General features: G+C 40.7%; 2 long non-coding RNA genes across 2 annotated transcripts; both read left to right on the top strand.

Moving 5' to 3' along the window:
* The first annotated feature begins 766 nt into the window (after positions 1-766).
* Positions 767-2113, top strand: LOC109203685 (uncharacterized). The gene is made up of 2 exons (XR_002063442.2): positions 767-1786; positions 1880-2113. It is a non-coding gene; the product is annotated as an uncharacterized LOC109203685 (long non-coding RNA).
* Positions 2114-11253: 9140 nt separating this feature from the next.
* Positions 11254-19992, top strand: LOC112847661 (uncharacterized). The gene is made up of 3 exons (XR_003221354.1): positions 11254-12642; positions 14444-15196; positions 16396-19992. It is a non-coding gene; the product is annotated as an uncharacterized LOC112847661 (long non-coding RNA).
* The last annotated feature ends 2103 nt before the right edge of the window (positions 19993-22095 follow it).

Genomic DNA, 22095 nt, shown 5'->3' with positions numbered 1-22095 from the left:
CAGTAAAATGTTATTTCATAAAAATGTTCACTATTGACACCCAATGTGATTACTAAATCAAATCTGCATGATTGGGTTCACAGAGTTTATTTTGCACATCTTCTTCTACTTTTTACTGCGAATGCCTTCTTTGTATTTGATTCGTGGGGACTATGTTTCTTTCGCTGTTCCAACTTGTTCAGATATTTCTTGAAGCAGATTCACTCTTCTACTTTCATGTTTATGCCAATTTAAAAAAAAAAAATCCTTGAATCGTGCTAATTAATCAACGTTTGAAGCGTATGAATGCGTTTCTTTTCCGTTGGCGGCTTTCCACTTGTTTTCTCAGGATAAAGAAGCTTTTACGGCTCGATGCTGGATTAAAAGACTCCCTCGTGATGGATATTTTTTGCGGTAAATGTCGACTTTTTTCTGCTTCTAATGTGCTTTACCTTCCTCGACATTGCACCATGCAACCAGTCAGATTGACTTGTGAATTATGTCAAAAAATCCCGAAGATGAAAGACTCCTTTGAAAGCAGCAGTAAAAGAAATCAAGTCTTTCAGCCGGCGTTTGAAACGGCGACGAGGCGCTGCCAGATCAAAATCCGATCAAACAATAACATTTTTCCCTTTTTTGATTGTGATTAGGCTGTATTTTCTGACAGCCACTAGAGTAATTGTGAAAGTAATGAGATAGTGGCAGTTTTTTGTGCTTTCTCCTTTCAAATAATGAAAAGATGATGAAAACACCCGTGACTCCAGGAAAGAGCGTTGGGTGGGAAAAGGACTTCAAAGGGAATGTGATAAGCAAATGTAGTCGAGCTTTCAGTCTGAACCAGGCACTTTAATCAAATTGTTTCAGAGGAATCAAACTACAAACACGGACACACAGACGAGTGGGAAACATTGATTTTTCAGCCCGTGAACTTCCTCTTACACACAGCTCATGCAACACACCGACAGCGCCTTCCCCCTTTAATGGCGTATTTTTAAAAAACATTTGTTTCCAGTCTATGTTGACCTCGGGGCAGGAAAAAGTCCAGACGTCCCGGTCTTTTATGCCAGTCTCCTCTGTCTTTGCTTGTTCATATGATGTAACAGGGTGTGATGTTGACTAAATGTTTATTCTCTATACAAACGTGAGTCTATCTACTGGTGAATTGCAAAAATGCCATTTGACAGATGATATGACCAAAAAATGCAAGTACAGTATGTTATGTTAAAGCAGTGAATTTTGCTTTCATGAGTAAGAATAATCCTTTTAAGAATCAAGTGAATTTTCTGTGAATTCCAGCCTGAAGCTCAGATTCCTTCCTTCAACACAAGAGTGAGGACTAGAGACTCTATGATGATAAATGCTGCTGCTGGCCATTTATGATCCCTGCTATTAATTGAGGATCTAATCAAGTTATACTTTGCAGAAATGGATTGAATAACTTGAGATTTTAACCCACAGGTGCAACTAAGAACCTTTTCTCATATACATGAAGTGAAGGACAATTTTGAGAAATTTGAAAGAAAATTTGTCTAAATTGTAATTCTTTGTTAAAAAAATGACAAAAAGTGTAGTTATCAAAATAAACCATATTTCTAGTGTGATCTAAACAAGGAATGCAGGACCGCGTTCAGCCTTCACCAAGTTTAAAGTTGTGCAAAGGTTTTTCTTAGAAGTACATCTGAGCCTCTCTGTGGCAGGAGCAGCGAGGAGCACGGAGATCAGCGTTGTTTTCAAAGAGACCAAGTCCCAGAGGCGAGCTGGCAGACGGCTGGCTGGCACACGATGGAGATCAGAAGGAGAATCACAGGTAAGCACAAAAATCCCAAAGCAATTAGGAGTACGAACAGAGTCTGAAAATGCTACCACTTTAAATATTCTGATCTAATCTGATATTAAATAGGTGAAAGAGCTGGTCCTTAAATACTGAAGGCGAGAGGTTCAGGTGATGAAGGTGTGACAGCCAAAGATCCAGCTGGAGCCTTGGCCTCTGCCATGCCTCTGGCAGGACAGAGAAACCTGCTCACAGACTCGTCCATGGAGCAAAGGCAGAGGGAACAACTTCATGATTGTGGCCTTTAAACTTTGCAGTGGTTCTTCCCCGTCCTTTTCAAATATCATTAAATAACTTGAGAACAAACAGTCCTCCACAAAAGAACTCCACCTCAACCTGCAGCAGTAAAACACTGCTAAAAACATAAATACATCATTTACTTAAAGGTGCAGTCAGTCATTCTGTGCGTGTTTTAAACAGGATGCGCTCCTAAATATACACTGATTAGTGTTTAATTACAGCTTCCAACAAATTGATGCATTCTCATTAACTTAGAATTAATCCATTAAAAATACATAGGACCAGGTGCCAGTTTGTGGAAAACTTTCGTGTTCCCCGCCATCTTGAATACAGCAGCTGAGATGGAATTGCTGTTCCACCTAATCGCTCTTAATGTATGTGGCTAGAGACTGACCACATATGAAGGATGTCAAGGTACATTTAAAGTCATGCCTGCATCCATTCATCATCTGAGAAGTGGTAACCTTCACCAAAAAAGTGTGGTCTAACACACATGCATAAACATTCTTATTAATAGTCGATATTATCACAAATAGTTATTGTTAGCAAATTACACACTTGACCCTCCCATTTCCAAACAGTGGACAACAAGCCAGCTAAACAACAAAAACAGCTTGTTGTAAGCTAACATTGTGCCAGCTAACATTTGAGTGTTCTAAAAATCACACTTTCCCTCTGAAAAACAGTTTGATTACATTCTCATATCGTATGACAGTTTATTTGCTAAGTGTAGATTCAATTTAAATTAAGTTTCACTAATGCTGGCTAACAGTGGCTAACATGCTAACAGCGACAAAAACAGCAGAACTTACTGACAGAAAACTTCAGGATATCCTTAAGAACTCACCTCAGTATCGCTAATGGACAGAAATGAGCTTCACAGACTCGTATCAGACTCCTTTTCCAAAGTTTTGCGACTGCTGTTTGTCCTGTGGCGGCCACCGTAGCTTTCCTACCTAGCTAGGTAAGAAAACAGAAGTCATTTGGCAGCAATCTGCAATCTAGTGACATCGAGTGCAGACATTGCTTCACTTTTAAAAGTGTTCTTGAATAATTCTATCATTATTTTGTATTTAGAAATATCTTCACAGAAAATGCTTTTAGAGAAACAGAGAAAATCCTAACACAGAGCCTAATAGTCCACAAGACTTCCTCAAACTGTGGAGGGTTAAGAAGGGTGTCAGAAACTCATGCTGGTCTAAATAGATGACTGTTTCTCTTAAAGATGGTGGATTTGATGCAGTGGTCGCTTCCTTCTTTGCTTTAGCCATGAGGCAAAGAAGAAGGCAAACACGAGCCAAATATCTGTCTGTGAAAAGCAAAGCGATGGCTGAGCATTAGTCTGCTTCCATCCGAGCCGGTTAACCGAAGAGCTGCCATTACTCATGTCCTAACAGCCTGTAATGGAATTTTCCTCGGATGAGCAAAAGGTTGTCAAGCTGCTAGCTGCAGATCAGAAAAGCAGCTTGGTGGACTGGAAGTCCAACAGAAAGAGATGAGAGGGGGAGCATAGGCAAGCTGAACACACGCACACACACACCAGGCTTACATCATAATGCATAATGCAATACTTTATTCTCTTTATGATTTATGCCAGTTCCTATTAATGGAGAGAAATGTTACTGCTGAGGAAAACCCACCATTCTATGATATTTACATTATTTGTTACCATGCTGTTATATCTGTGACACTCTATACAACACAGATTAGGTCCTTAGTTTAACATCCAGCCTTCTAATTCATCCCTGCTAATGGGACATTTCCATGTTGAATAATGGTAACGTGCAATGCCCAACAACTTTTGTTACAAGTTACTCATTTAAACATGTCCGAGTGCTGATTTGTTTCATGAGCCTGAAATATTTTACTGTGTTGCATGTAGAGTTCATCGCTGTTTGCGCAGTGGATTTACCCAGAGGGATCAGGGTGGGTCAAAGGTCAGGGAGAGAACACCAGCAGCGGGTTGGTAGTTCAGCGGAGCAGTTGACATGTGTGTCTTCACTTTGATCAAACGGCGTGACCCTCTGATCTCTGAGCAGTATCACACTGACAGTCGAGCTAATTCCTTTCAATTAAAAAGCAGACTATCGGTGATGCACCTCGTGGTGGTGAGCAGGCACTGATGTCTCACACTGAACCCCACTCGCGATGTTTGGATGACTCACAGCACCGGGTACTGCCGTGGGATTACTGTTGCCATTACACAGAAGTGTTTCCTGCAGGGTGTCGAGTGATGATCGCGTTTGACTGAAGAAAGTGTTGAGATTCACAAGAAAGAGCCGCAAAAGTTTTAACCTTTGTGAAATAAGGACAATATGACTTCTAGTTTGTTCATTTTTTGATGTTGGGTGAATTTAGCAGATTCTTTCTCAGTAACAATAATTATTTTCTTAATGTGGCTTTTTTTCCTGCCGTTTGCATGTGTGTGGTTTACAGTAAATTGTGTGTCAGTGATTCTCTTTCTCTGTTAGTCCTGTGGTAGAGTGGCCACCTGCAACCTGCACCGCATCACAGCCGAATGTATGCAACACGAACTCTCCAAAAGGTGGATGCCGAGGTGATGCTATACCTGCTGCTCCGTCTGTAGCTTTTCGTCAGTCTGGGAGCGCGGTGTTGTTTCTGTGTAGTGTTTCCCTCGTTGTCAGGGTTCAAAAATGCGCCATGTTTGATTGATCACAACTGGCTGTTGAGTGAAAGTGACCACAGTCACCCTCCACCCCTAAATATGGGTTTTAGTTATTTTAACCTGGAAACCCATCATCTGCCACTTGTTAGTAGTTTTGTGTGAATTGACCTGCACTGAATTAGGAGGAAACATGTATGGAACACATAAACACGGATATCAGCCATTGAATTTGCTGATAACATTCAGAATCGCTGATATGTTTTTGGCAGATCAGGCAGCCTTGTGCATTTTATCAAAAAACACCCAAATAAAATGTAAATATAAGTAAAGAGCTCAATTAAAAAAAAAACAGTTTTCTCACTTGTCTGCTCGTGTATTTCCTAATGCTTATTAATATTTCTGAACATTAACTATGAGGCTGACCACAGAGAATGGAACAAGAAATACATGTAGCACTTTGTGTTAAGTACAGGGACAGTGAATGTGAAGTTGAGGTGAAATGCACCTTTAAACCGCCCCCTTTTATTCACAGCCATTTCCTATTGACAGCCTGCTGGGACTCTGAATTGAAAGGGCATGATCTTTTCTGAAGGCAGACAGGGGATTGTACAGATACTATTTTCAGAACCACATCAAGCCAATTAGCACAGCAGCAGCTAAGCTGGTGCATGCTGGGAGCCTGTGAAAGTATAGGAAGTGTGTGCGTGAGTGTGTGTGTTTTATGGAAGCTGAGCCATATGTTCGCATTCTGATTGTATGTGCTTGTGCATTGTGCTGCATGTCTCTTCGCAGCCCTGTGGAGGGTTAAAATTATCCCAGGCTCGTTAGCTAAAGCGTCCCAAGTGTCTGCTAATTAGCACATAATAGGACAGGCGCGTCCGCCACAGAGGGCCCTGTAATTTAAGAATAAAGTTCATTTTCCTGCCAGAGACATTCCTCACAGCCGTGACCGGGCGACTACAATTAGCCCCTTCTCCATTAGCATCGCTCGTCAGCCGTGAACCATCAGTTATTATTAGCTAACAGTGCTGTTATTACACTGCACACAGCACAGGAGGAACAAATCTCAGGACGCCTGCGCCTTTATTAAACAAAAGCATTTTTTCCAGCTCATTTTGGTCAAATTCATCATGTTGCACAAGTTTTCTATGGAAGTAAAGCTGCGGTTTAAGAGGTGGTTTAGCAGCCCGATACGCGATTTAGTTAGTTGGCGAACTTCAGAGGTGGCTTCGAGGAGCAAACAGGAAACAGCAAAAATGAATGTGTTGAAGGTGTGACTGTGCAAGCAGCAGCTGGAAATAGAACGTAGATGAATCACGTTGGGTTTGTTCTGTAATTGCAGCCCTCACATTCAGAGAGAGAAACCACGTCGAGCCATCTGGAGCTGCAGCTATCAGCTTCTGCAGAGGACTGCGAAATTATCACAACATCAACATTCACAAGGATGATTTCCAAAATTAGTATCCACCAGCTGAAGCATTGCAGGTATAATGTAGGAACATCTCAATTCTGTTTAATAAATATTAAACTTTGTAGCTATCTGGAGGCTCTTACAGGGAAATATAACATTACAGGTTAAATGATTTCATTTTTTGCCATTTGTTTGTGTTGAGCAACAGCTGTCATACATACTGATTTATTTTTAAATCTTCTTTACTGGTGTGAAACGACAGACAGCTTTCAGGAACAGATGACAAAGAACATTATTCAGTCATTCATGTGATTACTACGAGTCCTTGCCTAGAGTTAGACTTAGAAATATGAACAGTGAGATTTACTGTTGTTTTTTTTTAACAGGACAACTTTGACAAAAATTTTTAAAAAGAAAAAAAATTAATTTTTTCTATCATTTTTGTTGCATCTGACATTTATGTACAATTTATTGTTTTAAAAAATCACACTGATGATGTAGAGGTCTCAAAAACTAATACATCAAATATCCACTTGGCAATACAGGATTAATTTAACTGTCAGCAGAAAAAGAACGTTTTTATTCTGACCTTTATGATTCCTAAAATTTCAGACTTTCAACAGTAACATGTCAAAACAGATTTCATTTATCTCCCCTAGTGTATTTTCTGTTATTGTTTAACATGAAAATGTCAAACTGCGTCCGTACTTTCAATTATCCTGGTTTAGTAATAATTCAAACAGATTAATACATTGTTGTAATAATTTTAAAATGATTGATACAAAGAAAAGTGGGCGGCATCACTGAGGGGGAAAAGTTCTGCTGGCTGAGTGGGCGGGTCGTGTGTGTGGCTGCGCTGAGCGCGCCCCGACAGATGAGACGTCTGCGAGGATTTGTGCAAAACGAAATGCATCAGATACTCTTCAACTAACTACATTTTTTTGGACATATTTTTGAGAAATATTTGTAGCCAGTGAAGTTGAAATGATTGAATATCCAGTTGTCCTTGAATGCATCATTGCTTGGCTGTTTTTGTGTGTGGTCAGGATTCTCAGTCTGCATCTATGGCTGGCTTTTCCTGTGCTGCAACACATATTTGAAGAAATAAATGGTCAAAAAAATCCAAAACAAAGAAAACAATCCTGTTTGTGACTCTTTTTAAACAAAAATATAACTTCTGTGTCAGAAAACTAAATTTCTACTTCTTAAAAAATAAAAATTATCTTTTATAATCTGTCTTAAATAAAAGGCGCCTGCATGAGGGCTGAAAACAGGATGTGTGATGTTGTGAATATTCTTCTTGTTCACACTGGACACACACTTACACACACACACACACACACCTGCCTTGCTACTTACTGAAGTCATCTGTCATTTTGAGAGCTGCTGGCATGGATACAGTGTCAAAGAATAAAAAGAAAAATCATTTGACTAAAAAAAATGTTCTCATAATCCAAAAAGATTAAAAGAATATAACTGAACCAAAACAAATTACAGCAACAGATAAGACAAAAACATTCTGCGGAGAAGTAAGTTTTGTGTGAAAAAGCAGCGACTCTTCCTTCATAGACAGCTGGTGGCAGGAAATGATAAGACTGAGGAAAACACGATCCTTACTTGTGCTGCAAAAGCTTTGTCAACCATAGCTGCATCCCTGAAACCTGCGAGATACAGTCATGAAACGTAACGTGTACATCAATATGAGTGATGAGCTGGCAGATGGGCGTGGTCTGAGCCACGAGTATTTCTAATAATGCACTGATAGGTACACGTGGACTGGAACGTCACCGTGCTCACAGGTGGAATGGCCGGGCTGATCTCAGAGCAACACGCGCTCCATGTCCACCTTTAAAGGGATATCTTTGTTCGAATAGCAGCCAGTGACATTTCGCACCACAGTTTACTCTCCACCATCTTCCTACGTTATCATTTAAACGCAGCGTACGTAATTGTCATGTACATTTTCTGGTACTTCAGTCTGTGGCCCGGGTTCAAATCCCTCCTGTATTGAACTTTGCTTCCATTTGTTTCAGCTAATCGACAGCTGATATTTAAAAATCAGTAGAAACTGTAAACTAATGATGGAAGACGAAGGGAGCTGCTGATGCTCCCAGACAGCCGATCGATCAGCGAGCCGGGGAGTCTCGCTTCCCCTGGCCCCGCCCACCCTAACCTTTACCGCCACTGGTCGACAGGTCCATCAATCAACTTGACTGACAGCTCCAGCGGCCGCTCATTGCGCCGATCGATAGCATGGATTTTCTTCTTTCAGACGTGGATATTATGACATCTGATGGCGAGGTGGTTAATATTCTTCTATCTGAGATAAACACACAGAGTGAAGAGACTGGAGGTGAAGATCAATCTGTGTGCCGGTCGTCTTATCACCACTGCCATTCAATAACACTTTGAATGGAGGATGAATGCAGGAGGGCGGAAGATGATTGATTGTTCCCAAGGAGAGCGCACCCAGGGACTCCCCATTAGAAAATGACGGCGCCGAGGGAAAAGAAATAAATTAAAAATGAATTAACTTTGACATACTGTAACTGATTTTATTGCTACACCAGAAACTCAGATCAAAGCTCCACCAAACAAGTTCATGTTATTCTAATAAAAATAACGTCACACTTTAATCATGTTATTATTCATATTTACTCTAAATGTCGTCTGTACATGACTATCACTCATTTTTTTTCTCTATTTGTGTCTAAAAATCCTTTGAGGTAAATAAATGAAATATCGTCAGTGATCTTTGGAGGTGCTGGTGGGTTTAGGCTGAGCTAGCCTGTTTATCCCTGCTAACAGCAGGTGCAGACAGGAGAGCGGCGTCGGTGATGTCAGGGAAAAAATGGCCAAAAAATCATCAGCGGCTCCTTTAACCGATAACGGTTGTTGTCTGTTTATTTCCACGAAAATCCCTCATACAGCCAAACTGCAGGTGGATATGTCAGAAGCATTATAATAAATTCATGTGTACGCTGAATAAAATGTAGTGAATTAAAAAATAATGTACTGATAATTTATCTTGAGTGCTTTTGACTGACATTCAGCCCTGCAATCTTTCAAATCTGTGACTATAAATTTTTTATGTTGCAAACCTGCAAAAGTTAAATTCCACTTGGACTAACGTTTTAGTTTTAAATTGAACCTTCTTTTAATTAAGAAAAGCACAAACATGCCCATCGTAAACTCTCGCAGGAAGGAGTAATGACTGTTACAAAGAGCTGTTAAGTAACACGTGCGTTGGGTAAAATAATGATTCAGTGCACACTGTCCTGCTATGTGGGGGTTTTATTATAGAAAGAAATTGCAGTCAGCATGTTACCACCAGCCCAGAGAGATCGGGAAACAACACCAAAACAAGAAATCAGGGTTACATAACTATAACCAGTGGCTATTACCAGAGGCATTGTGAGAAAGAGAGAGGCCACTTAAAAAAGCCTGCATCGAAATCTAAGAGCAGAATTCATCATTGCCAAAGATGGCAGCTGTGATGCTCGTGCCCCCGGGGGGCCACTCAACAGCCCAACTGGAAAACACTCGAACACGCAATCGACAGGTTTTCTGTGTGGCAGGCGTAGCTGCGATGTAGTGAGAGTTAAGGTTTTTTTTGGAATTCTGCATCAAAAATGTCAAACTTCTCACAAGTGGAGCAAAGTCAGCAGATGTTTGGGGCCTCCGGCCCGATCGGGCCTCTTTGTGGTGTTTGCTTTTTCTCCGTACGCCTGCGTGAGTCCAAAGACGTGCACGTGAGGTTAGCTGGTGATTCTAAATAGGTATGGATGATTGTGTTTGTTTTTTTTAAGCAGCGGTGTAGTTTAGCGGTATAGAAATATATATATTTCTATGAATTCAGTCAGTCATTTGTTGGTACTAGTTCACAGTCAGTACTACATTAAAGACTTTAGAGTGCTTTGGAGCTTCTGTAGTTGACTTTAACTGTGCAGCTTTATCCATCCACACTTGTTGCTAGCTTTCCAACTGTGTGTTTTCAGTTTCTCAGACTACCGATCAGTCTGTTCTCTTCCTAAAATATGAAGAGAACAAAGTCTTCCTGAATCAAAAAGACAGTTTGTGCAGTTCTAAAAATGTTTCTGGAAAAGTCACAAAGTGGCGCAGCGGCTGGAGCAGCGGTAGAAGTTAGTTTGTTGAATGTGGGTGTTGGTGAAGTTAGCGAGTGCCTGCGCTGTAAACCGTGAGGCAAACAGAGCTGTGTGGGGTGACAACTCATCTCGACACTCTCCGAACCACCGCGTCTGACTGTAGAGAGTCATTATGGAGCCATCTGAGGATGTTTATTAATGACCTTGGCATGGCTGGAGGTTGCTGCCATGCTGTTAATGCTATTCACTGGCACACAGCGAACCGTGGCAGGGCACAAAGAAAGGCAGAAAGGCAGAGGACAAGGCGCCTGGTGGACATCCATATTAATGCCAAGCTCAGCCTGTGTTCTGCTGCCATGAGCCCCAGCTGAAGTCCAGACAGTGCAGCCTGATCCCTCAGGACGCGCTCCTTTATCTTCATACCGGCACATCCGCTCCAGCCCAAACTGTCACGAGATGTCTCAAAAGATGTCCGGAGATGTCCTCAAAATGTCTTCTGATGTTCCAAGAAGCTCCTCAGATGTCTGAGGGCAAAGTTTGAAAGTCCACAGCCAAGACGCAACTTTACTTTAAAAGCCTCTGAAGCACATGTGAAGCTTAATGTGACAAAAGAACAAAACTAAATCAGATCCAAACAAATCCACACTCTGATTTTAATTCAGTTATTCTGCTTAATTTACTGTTTATTTATATTTTACATTCAGTAGAAACATAACTTCAGTTAAAAGCTGACATGTAATATATTTTGTTTAGCCTTTATTAAACCACAGGGTTTTTAAGATAATAGAAAGCACCTTGAGGTGATTGTTTTGGATTGGTGCTACATATATAAATAGAACCAAACTGCTTTCCAGTATCATATTTTATTTATCCATCCATTCGTTTTCTTCCGCTTGTCCATTTCGGGGTCACGGCTGGGCTGGAGCCTCTCCCAGCTGTCACGGGGTGAGAGGCAGGCTACACTTCGGGCAAGTTTTCAGTCAGACAGTCGCTCACATTTACACCTCGGGCCAATTTACAGTCACCGACAAACCTAAATGTTGGATTTGGTTGTGTTTTATTTAATTGTACTTATTTTGATAATGTTATATTTGCCATAAATTTTTATAAACCCTGATGTAACACACTGAGTCAGTACTAATCTAGAGAGAGAGAAAAAATGTTTGTTCTTGTAACATTTTATTAACATTTTAGTTTTTAGGCATTCAATTTAATTTGATGTGTGATTAAATTGATCCCTGGCAGTTTTATCCAAATCATTAAAAATCATTTCTTAAGAGTTTTACCAGGATATTTCACGTTTTTATAAATAAAATAAATGCAGGATCAGTTTCCTTGAAGTCGTTATCTCTGGGCTGAGAAACACAATCTGGCTTGTCCCTGATAGAACGATAAGAACTACCTATTTTCAGATCATCGGATTGCAGTAGATCTGAGTCACGCTGAATGAAGTCTAAATAAAAAGAACCGCTTGGGGAAAAATAAAACAGTGTTTATTGATGTGGCATTTGACATTAACTGCAACACACAGGAACAAAATCCCACCTTTCCCTGACGTGTGCATCCTGAGAAATGATTTTCATGATATAATAACACGGGTCAGCTTCACATTCTCTGTAATGTGTGAAATGACTTTACAGCAACTCTAATCCTAATCTGGTTTCACATGCGGATTCTCCGTGTGCCTCCTTTGACCTTGTGTCACACGGCTCATTTTCAAATCCACTTTTCTGATGCAAACTGGATGAAACGCCCGAACAAACCAAGCAGCTGAATATTTTAAACCCTCTAACACACACACACACACACACACACTGGGCATTTCACTCAGTGTTTGCTCTCGGAGAAGCAGCTGCATTTTGCTGTCTTTGCAGGTATCGATTCCACCAACAGCAGCGTTTTTGTCTAACAGGTAACAGGCTGTGTTGGCCAGAGGCCGTCTCTGCGCAGAAATAATTCAACGTGGTGCCGTTGAGAAACATGAGGCAAGCCCGTGCAGCTCTACGTGTCGCACATCGAGAATGGGAACAGAGCTGCACCGAGGCACCGTGTCCGTGGGAGGAGAACACGTTCCGCTGTCCTCCAGGGTTTCAAAGCCCGATGGCGAGGGGAGAGCAGCAGAGAGCCTCCCAGCAGCCACCTAATTACGCGTTCCACACGGCAGCGAGATGAAGAGCAGCGTTTTATCTGCCGCCTCCGTCCCACAACTTCTGCAGAGTAATTGCTCGTTCTCAGCCTCCGTTTTCTCCACAGTGAGGACTCAAAGGCAGGGTGGGGCTGAGCGGTGCGTGTGTGTGCGTGCGCGCACAGAGAGGAGGTAAATATTTCTGGATGTGTAGCCGTTTGTGGAATTGTCTCTTAGGATTGGAGAGCTGTGTGAAGCTGCACTCAGACCCTGTGGTGCTTTGAGCAAAATGCAGTGACAGTGCCAACGTGTTCATGTTTGCAGGTATGTTATCGAGTCATGTGGTGGCATGCTTATATTTGGTACTTAGTGCATGTGACACTTGGTTTTAAAGCCACTGCAAAAAAAGCCAATTTTAGCATGTATTTTTAAAAACAGTAACTAATTATTCTTAATTCCTATTATAATAATTAAGACACTCAAACTTTCAGTAAGAGATGAGTCTGAACAGCAAACCTTTATGTTTAAAATAAATAAAATGTCCATTAAGACCAATACAACATATTCAGAACTACCTTCTATTAACTATGAAAGACAGGGGTGCAGTTTCAGCTTAGCGATTGTGTGCAGTAATGCTGCGTTTGTCACTTTTTGCCATTACCAATTACAAAGTCGCTGGGACTTAAAGAAAGGGAAGGTAACAAATAAGTAATCAAGGAAATCTTCAGAGCTATTTAGTGGCACACAAATAACTGGAGATAACAACCTTGACTTTATCTGAAGTGATATTTTAGGTTATTATTTAAGATACTGAACAGACAGAGCAGACCGGTTTGGGCAGAGCAGTTAGCCACATTGGCACTAACTGGTCTCTGGACTTTAGTTGTCATGTTATTGGTGTTTCTAAATTATTTACTCATTAAAAAAAAGCTCAAAGATTATTTGAGGAGTGACGGGAGAGCGCTGACGTTAGCTGCTAATAGTAGCACCGGCTAGTAAGTTTTAAGAAAAAGCAAAAACACACTCAGAGTGAAATTTAATCGAACTTAACAACATAAAACGGCACCATCTGTCAGCCCAAGTGGCCATGCTGAATACCTTTATGCGCCGATTCAGTTTAAACAGCTGAATTACATACAGGGTTGGCACAGTAGAAGTGCAGATACTTGTGTTAAAAACTGAAGTACTGGTTTTACGTCTTTGCTTATGTAAAAGCGAAAAAATGACAGGCTCTGAAATGTCCTCAATGTAAAAAGCTCGTTGAAGGACATTTATAGCTGTTATTTTGTGCAAAGTTAAATCAAACTCCATATTAATTTGTTAACAAAAATCACATTTTTTAAACTTTATTTATACAGGTAGTCCCATCGAGACCCAATGGCTCATTTGCAAGAGAGAGACCTGTTCAAGACAAACAACATTAAGGGAATACTAACTTAAATTTTAAATCTATTGAATTCACTCTGCATGAACATCTGTTATGTGGAACACAAGCAGAGAAAGGGGAATAAAAAGTAGCTCTATTTCCTGTTGCTTACATTGTAAATGGGTCATTTTGCCTCCACAGCTAAACAAAATCACGAGTATATTCAGGGGTTAAAGTGGGATTCAGCAGGTGGGGGAAGCCCGGTTATTTGTAGTGGAGCAGCGTGTGGAAAATACTCACTCAGAAACAACTCTGTAGCTTCTGTTGTGAGCTCCTGTAGAGTTTCTGTGTGCACAGGCTGGGATCAGCTGAGCTAAGCTGATCTTTCTGGATTTAGCTAACTACATTCTGTAAGATATAACCTGATGTTTCATGAGCTTTCACAGCTGATTGCATTAGACAGTATAAAATAGTATAAAGGTGGAATTCAGTGACTGCCTCATGAGCTTACATTTAATTTGATGTCTGTTACACTTAACACCACTCTAACACAGTGCAACCACAATCACCACTGTACTGCAAACTAAACTGCCTTTAATGCAAAATCTGAATACGTTTCACCAAACATAATTCAGCAGCACATTGTGTACAAATCCAACGTGTGTATTTACCTTGTATCTAATTTCTCTTCTTTTTCTTCCATCTTTCTTCATCTCTGAATGAATTTCTCTCATTCTTGTCTCTCCCTGTGAAATGCAGCTGAACCTTTAGCTAGCACACTACAAAGAAGCAGGTTGTGTGTTTTCTTTTTCTTGTCAAGAAGTTACCCGTCACTTAAAAAATGTTACTCCTTTTATATTCTCGCTCCTCTTCTGTAGTGCTAGCTAGTTGTTGATGTACACCGACCATAGTTTATATTAAAATCTGCCCCCAAAACACTGTTCCAGATACTCCAGCCCGCTTTAACCGCCGACTGTGATGCTGTAAGTGATTATTAGATTACTTTTACTTTTTTTTTTTTCTCATTGTGTATGATAAGCAGCAGTGATGGGCACGCCAATAAGATTGTCTTATTGGTTTGATTTTTGAAGGTGTGCAGTGATGGGGAATAACAAATTCCTGAAAGTAGAGATAACTGTGTAAAAATGCAGAATGTAAAAGTAAAAAGTAAAAAAAAAAAAAAAATACTCAATAAATACCTACACATATTTTAGTTTTGTACCACAGTTCAAAGAAAACCATGCCAAGCTCAGATTCAGGAGTGATTTAGAATTTGGTTGTAGGTGTGGATGTGTGTTTGTTTCCCATGGACTGGCAACTTGCCCAGGGCGTACCCCACCTCTGCCCCGTGACAGCTGGGGAGAGGTTGCCAGTGCATCACACACAACCATGCACCCTCAGACTCAAGCCCAGCGCCTTCTGACCTTTAGACTTCTGACAGTAACCGTATGGATCACAGGATGTACCGAGCTGAGGAGGTCTCAGCCTAAAACAAAGGTCACGTATTGAAAGGTTTGTAAAGAACACACACAGTGCAACATCTCATCTGCTCTGTTATAAAAGGGTGTCATTAGAGAGAGTGGGAAGATATGAATAAAGGAGCTTAGATGAGCTACTAATACAGAAGAGCGTCAAGCATAATTTTACAGTTAGAATCAGTAAAACACACGATTAGAACCTGAGAACAAGAATAAAACGACTGTGTTTTTAAATTATTTGATATAAAAGCACACAAGTCTCCCGCATAGAAAGAAACAAGGCTTTTAATTAATAATGAATGTTTTCAAATCTGCAGTGTGTTTCTAAAAGTGACATAAATGTTCTAATATTTACATACATTTTTATGATTTACCAGTTAAAGCCAAATACTGTAAACCGTATACATCATTTAATACACATTTCTCCAAAACTCAGTTTGAATAATTTGATGTATTTGGAAACTTTTTTTAAAAAGTTGTGTTTGACAAATTCTTGGCCTGAAGTCACGATTGTGGACCTTCTTGTGAATTTAAAGGAGGAAGGGATTAAATCGATTCAATGTTTCCTGGAATACTTTTCACATTTACAAACACATTTTGGCTCAAACAAATATAACATCCGTCTCTCACCACTGCACATTGGCTGCCCAGCAGAAACCCACCCTCTCCAAAAAGAATGCAAAATATTGCTGATGTGCTTCCTGTGGTGTGTCTGCAGACCACTGCCCACAAACTCCTGGAGCACGATTAGAAGGAGAAGACAAACAAGAGCTGCGGGAGTCTTTATCGATATCAAATAGGAAAACAATAAGGTCGAGGTGAGAGGTCACAGTGGTCAGAGGATCAGGGCGCAATAATCCCCATCAAACACTGCTGATTGAAGTCAGACAGACACCTGAACACTGCGCCGTGACCAGACCGGCAAATGACTCATCAGCCGCAACCAAGGAGAAAAAAAAAATAACTTTCAGGGAAAAAAACCCACTAACCTGAAGGAGTCTGTGTCTGAAACATCACACAGACGAGCTACCTTCATCTCTGTGAATGTGCTCGTTGATATGCAAGGATGAAGGTTAAAAATGTTGAGTGCTGACATCTGATTGGTTCTGTTCTTCAATAAGCGATCTGTTAAAGAGACGAGGAGAAAGACCGGCGGCGAGAGAAAAGCTTCAAGGCCTCGCTGTGATTTCCTTTCTCTGCTGTGTGTGTGTGTGTGTGTGTGTGTGTGAGCAGCTGCAGCGCCTCTTCAGCGTTACTTCAGCGGTGGTGCGAGTGGAGCAGGAGGACTAAAAGAAAGGCTGCGGGAGGAATTCTTTCTCTGCCTGAAGACAGCAAAGGACAGTAAACAATAAGTATATTCATAAATATTTAGAGAGAATATATTTGTGTACAAGTATTTATCGATTAACATCTATTAATGTAAAAACATGTATTTTTCTATAGCGCACCACTGCAGTTCCTGTTTTAGGCTTACAGAACACTGAACTTTCTGGATCCTTTTTTACAAATTATTTCCATTGTTTGGTTTTGAAGGTGTGAACTAGTTTTTCACCATCTTCTGTTATTTGTTTGCGAATTTTCAGTCGGTTTTGAACCAGATTCAGGCACACGAGGTGAACGCCGGTGCCTGCAGACGTCTGTGTGAAGAAGTGTTTTCATGCTGTCGAGTTTATCAGGACGTTTTAATGTGCGTGGTGAGAAAAGGAGCCTCTCAGCAGATCTGGCAGCTCCAGACTGAGAGGCTTTATTAGCGATAAGGGGGAAGTTGTGGTCTTATTAAAACCGTTTGAGACTCGGAGAGCTGCCGGAGTGATGAAGCACTGCAGGAAGAGGGAACCAAAGAGGTCATAACACCTCCTCCAAAACATTTAATTGGTATTTTTCACTTGTTTTTTTTTTTCCTTTTTGCTCATGCCTGCTGTTTAAGATAGGAAATACTCAACATTACTGACTGCTGCACAATGCACATCAGGCCTGGCTCACTTATTACAGGGTTTTATTATTGCTGAGAGTCTCAAAGTGTCGGAGAAAAGAGAAAAAAATCACACCACCAAAAACTAAAATCAAAACTGCAACTGTTCTGGAGTTAAACATCAGAGTGACTGCCAAACACACCACTCATCTCTTTTTTGGGGTTCCATATTTAAATAAAATAATAAAAATACATTTAATGGTTTTAACAGGACAATAAATAATAAAGAGTTGCAGCCTCTCCAGTGTGAAGACTTTATTTTCAAAATGGATTTAAAATGCTTTGGACTGATGGGCAAATCGAATTTATCCCACTTTATTCACACAAAACAGATTTTTGTAAGAGTTGAAATAATCCTTCACATTTCACTGACCATCACAGATAAATTATAAAGTTAATCTGCAGTGACAAACTGTTTAGGTTGATGTAATAAAATATGAAAGTATTTACCAGTGCAACAGAATCATTTGATGCAGACATGAAAAAATAAATAATCCAGCGCTCAGCCCGACTGAATTTACCGTAAGAGAAAAAAGGTTACACAAAAAGCTCCAGTGTCTTTATTTGAACGTGCGATCTAATATCTAACATTATTTAGGCGAGCTTTAGTGACCGAAGCAGCTGCCAGTCACAGGGCCGGCGGACGCAGCTCTGATGGGAGGAAAGAAGCAGTGAACAGGAAGTCGCTTTCTCTGAGGTCGGATTCGCTTTCGTTCTAACGAAGCGAGTCGCTTTGACGTAATGAGGACACGAAAACATCTCGTTAGGAACTGCCAGCTCTGATTAAACTTCATTAGCTCTCTGTTTCTCTGCTGCAATTTGCTTCTCCCTTTTCCACTCTGTCTCGCTTTATTTTTGTCCGTCTCTTTAAGCTCCTCTGCTGCTTCTGTCTTCCATATTGTGTTTTTGTGGTTCACCAATCATTTTTTTAAATGCTTTTTTAAAGGATGTCATATTTCCAGCTCAAATTAATGAATTAATTCATCAATATAAATGAAATGTTGCTGATATAAAATCAGTCGGCCATCCTGTTTTTCGTGTACTTCTCTACAGTACGTGTCATTTCTGTTTGTTTTCTTTGTTACTACTCTTGGTTTTGTGTATTTTCCCCATCCTGTCATTTAAGACGACCTCCACCCACTCGCTGCAGCAGTCTCACACGTCTTTAAATATATTGTCAAGTTTTTTGAAATCGAAACTTTTCTTTAAAGCAAAACCTAAAAAAAATGCAAGCAGTTTAATGTACTAAATGTTAAAACTCTCTACTGTGCCGATGTTTTTCCTATTTCTTGATCAAATAATTCCATCTGTATGTTTTAGGAACTAAAAGTTCTTTCCTCAAACTGCTGTTTCTCCTGAAGGCAGGAAGCCAAAGATCAGCACCATCTGATGTCATCTCATAGCGAGGAAACTCAGTAATTACTGCTGTTTTTATTCCTTCCAATCATATTACAGACGATCATGTGACCTCTGTGTGGGAGTCACCTGGCCCTGCCCTCTCTCTGGATCTGACGGCGAACACGCATTATGCCGGTTGGTGTGAGTGACCTGTAGGCTGGCGTGGGCCCGGCGGGTTCACAGCGAAATGCTAGCAGGAGCTTCTTGTTGGCCAAACGGAGAGAGTAGGAGGGCTGTTATATGAGCTGATTGGTGGGAGTTTGTTGTGTAACGGCCGTCAGAGCGGTGGCGCAGCAAAACCGGAAAGCGTTGTTAGCTGGAAACTGAAGCCTCCTCATAATGAAAACTGAGTACAGCGAGAGGAAATGATGGTGAACAGATAATAAGGTTTAAAATGAGGGTAATGGTATTAGTGATTATTGACAATGGTCACCAGAGCAGACCAGAGATCTTTCATGTGGCCCTCCGGTGACGGTGGATAAGTGTGAAAAACTGGATGGGTGGATGGGCATTTATTGTGAAATCAGTGACCACATCAGTTTATTGAAAATTACAGCAAGATAAGAGAAACATGAAGGGGAATGAAAAATGGGCAATAAATAAAAGTTGCATTGCTGAGTTTTGGATTTCAGTGCAACGTCTTCACAGAGTAGAACTCTGTGGTATCTTTATTTTGAAATATAAAGCACACTGAGACAACTGATGCTGTAAACTGGTGATTTTAAGGATGAAAAAATAAGAAACACTTCAAGTGGAGTCCTCACTGCATATCTAACAGAGTCAGCCTCCAGAGTGACAGTGAGCTGCGCAACTTCAAAAATTATGGTTTGAAAAGTTCAAGAAGACGTTTTTGCCTTGAGCAGATTACACGGGATGTCCTGTGGTGTGAACTGGCTTCTCTAGGACACAAAACTGGTTCATGGGTTAAAGTTAAAGGAAGAATGAACTAGAAACGTGCGAGACGAGTGAGACTCTTTAGAACGCAGGAACAGAGAGAAGCTAAAGTCTGAAATCAACTGAAACGGAAAAATAAAGCTCAAGATACTTGGGCAATTGTCAACCAACAACAATGGAACTAAGAATCAAATATAATGTTAAATAATTAAGAATTTAAAAGTCCACAAAAGGAAAAAATATCCCCAGGACCACAATAAAAAAAGTGCTTCGAACATTTGATGGCTTTGGCCCAAAACCAGCTGTTTAAAAGCTTTTTTCTCCTCTGGTATTTCTACTTGTCAAATTACTCGCTGCATTATTTACTGCTGTGGAGTCCTACAGAAGATTTCAATTCTGGATTATCTGAGTGTCATTACTCTCTTATAATAATAAGCATGCTACAGCACAAGGACCAAATCCTACCACATTATTATGACATGGAAAACTGACTTTTTCCTTTTTCTTTACATATTGTCTAAAATTTAGAAGATGTCAAAGACATCGTCACGTTAATTGGCTAATATGTTCACCTCAGTTTAATTCAATTCAATTTTATTTATAATTCTTCAGTCACAACAGTCACCTCAAGGCTCTTTATACTGTAAGGCAAAGATAATAGAGAGAAAACCCCAACAATCAAACAACTCCCTGAAAGCAAGCATGTTGGCAACAGTGGGAAGGAAAACCTTTTTAACAGGAAGAAGCCTCAGACAGAACCAGGCTCAGGGACAAAGACACGGTGTGACAGAGAGCCAGAGATGAATAATAACTGATGAGTATAAACACACAGTGATGAAGAGCCGATGAACCCAATCAGATGAAGAATCCTGTAAAATACGACCGTTTTCTCCTCCACACAAACACTCCTCCTCCTTTTGTTTTCACGTACATGAATATTGACGGCAACATAACTAAATATGTGACAAGTGTCCGGCGTCGTTATGATCCCACTGCTGTCACAACAACTCCCCGCACTGCCACAGCTTCACTCTGTCTTCTTTTTAAAACCTCTTGTTGATTTCTTTCCTCTTTTTTTTGCCCAAACTTTTTTCCTCTTTTTTTCATAAAAGAAAGACTTGAGGACCTTCTTTTTTCTCTTTAAGAAAATAAAGTTTTCCTTCCCTCCAGCAGTGCCTTGTTGTCTCTTCGTCCCCACGGTCTCCCTGCCAGGAGTTGTCATTCTGTGTTGTGTTATTTAAAACCTCAGGGATCATCTGAGTCTTCAGCAGCCCCGGGCTTCTGAAGTGAACCTGGTATTCCTCGTTTACATCAACATGTGACCCCCCCCTTTACAACATTAATGCACCTGTGTGCTGTTTATGGGAATGCTTCTTGTTTGATGTTAATTATTTATTGCTGTTGTTTTTGCTCTCTCTCCAGTTTAACCTTCAATCTTTTGAAATTATTTTTGAAATTCCAGACTGGTACAAGGACTGGACTGATGGCTGAAACACAGCTAGTGTCAGCTAAATGACTTATGCACACACTGTATATGTATGACAAAAGATAATTAACATAATTGCACGACACAAAACTGAACAAACGCGTTAAATGATTTCCTTTTCACATCTTTTTTTGTTTTGCGGCTTTGTGTGGCTAAATGTTTGATTATTATTATTATGATTATTACTATTTTTGATTTTTCTTTACATTTGCTTTCAGTTAACAGCAGATTTTAGGTGACATCACCCAGCTGTTGTCACTGCCATATCTGTATGAGCCTGTCATCATGTTATCGTTACTCGTCTGTCAGTTTTAGATTCATAGTTTTTAATTTAGACGCTGTTTTTTTCCCCTGCAGGATCTGAACGCAGCCGCTCACGTTTGACTGTTAACTTTCATTAGCTGGTAGCATCCATCTCCCCCGAGTCTGATCAGTCAGTGCGATAACAGAGACAGATAGAGATGTCGCCGTTCGTCTGTGTCTGCGGCGTGACGGATTAGAGACCATCGTGGCGTTTCGGCTGACAGTCAGCTGACATGTTTCAGCAATGCTGGCTGTCGCGCTGATGGTCGCAGCGAACGTGTTCCCTGCATTTGCACGTAAACAGCAAACTACTTGTTGCTGTTATTGTTTCTTTGACCATTACTCGTCCATCTGTTTTCTTCCACTTACCTGATTCAGGGTTGTAGGGGAGGGGGGCAGCCTACCACAGCCGTGAACACAGAGATACAGACAACCACCCACACCTACGACCAGTTTAGAATTACAGATTAAACCTGAACGCCACACACGTCTTTGGACTGTGTGAGGAAGCCGGAGTATCTTACCTTTAAGGGCGTCTCCTTGTGTAGGACTTTAACAGGTCTGCTAGTCCCGTCTTGATCACCTGCACGTACATAATGGATATTAACTTAAGAGCAAACATCAACTTCTTTCTCAAACTGACATGAACCTCACGTCGAAGATTGTCACAGCAGTTTCTGACTGCAAAGACCAAACAGCAGCAGCAGCAGAGTCTGGAGTGTCCAAGACACAGACCATGCTTCAGGTCGGGAGTGTGACGAGGAGCGTGCTCATTTCAGTGCTTGTTCTGTTTTCAATTTCCCCGGGTTGTCCCGGTGTTAAACTGTGAGCACAGAGTTCCACAGTTCGAATGTCCCGGGGCGTCTGAGAGAGAACATCT

Source organism: Oreochromis niloticus, linkage group LG2 (genome assembly GCF_001858045.2).
Source record: "Oreochromis niloticus isolate F11D_XX linkage group LG2, O_niloticus_UMD_NMBU, whole genome shotgun sequence".
Lineage (NCBI taxonomy): Eukaryota > Metazoa > Chordata > Actinopteri > Cichliformes > Cichlidae > Oreochromis > Oreochromis niloticus.
Note: the sequence above shows the minus strand (reverse complement) of the source record. Positions and strands in the feature narration are given on the sequence as shown.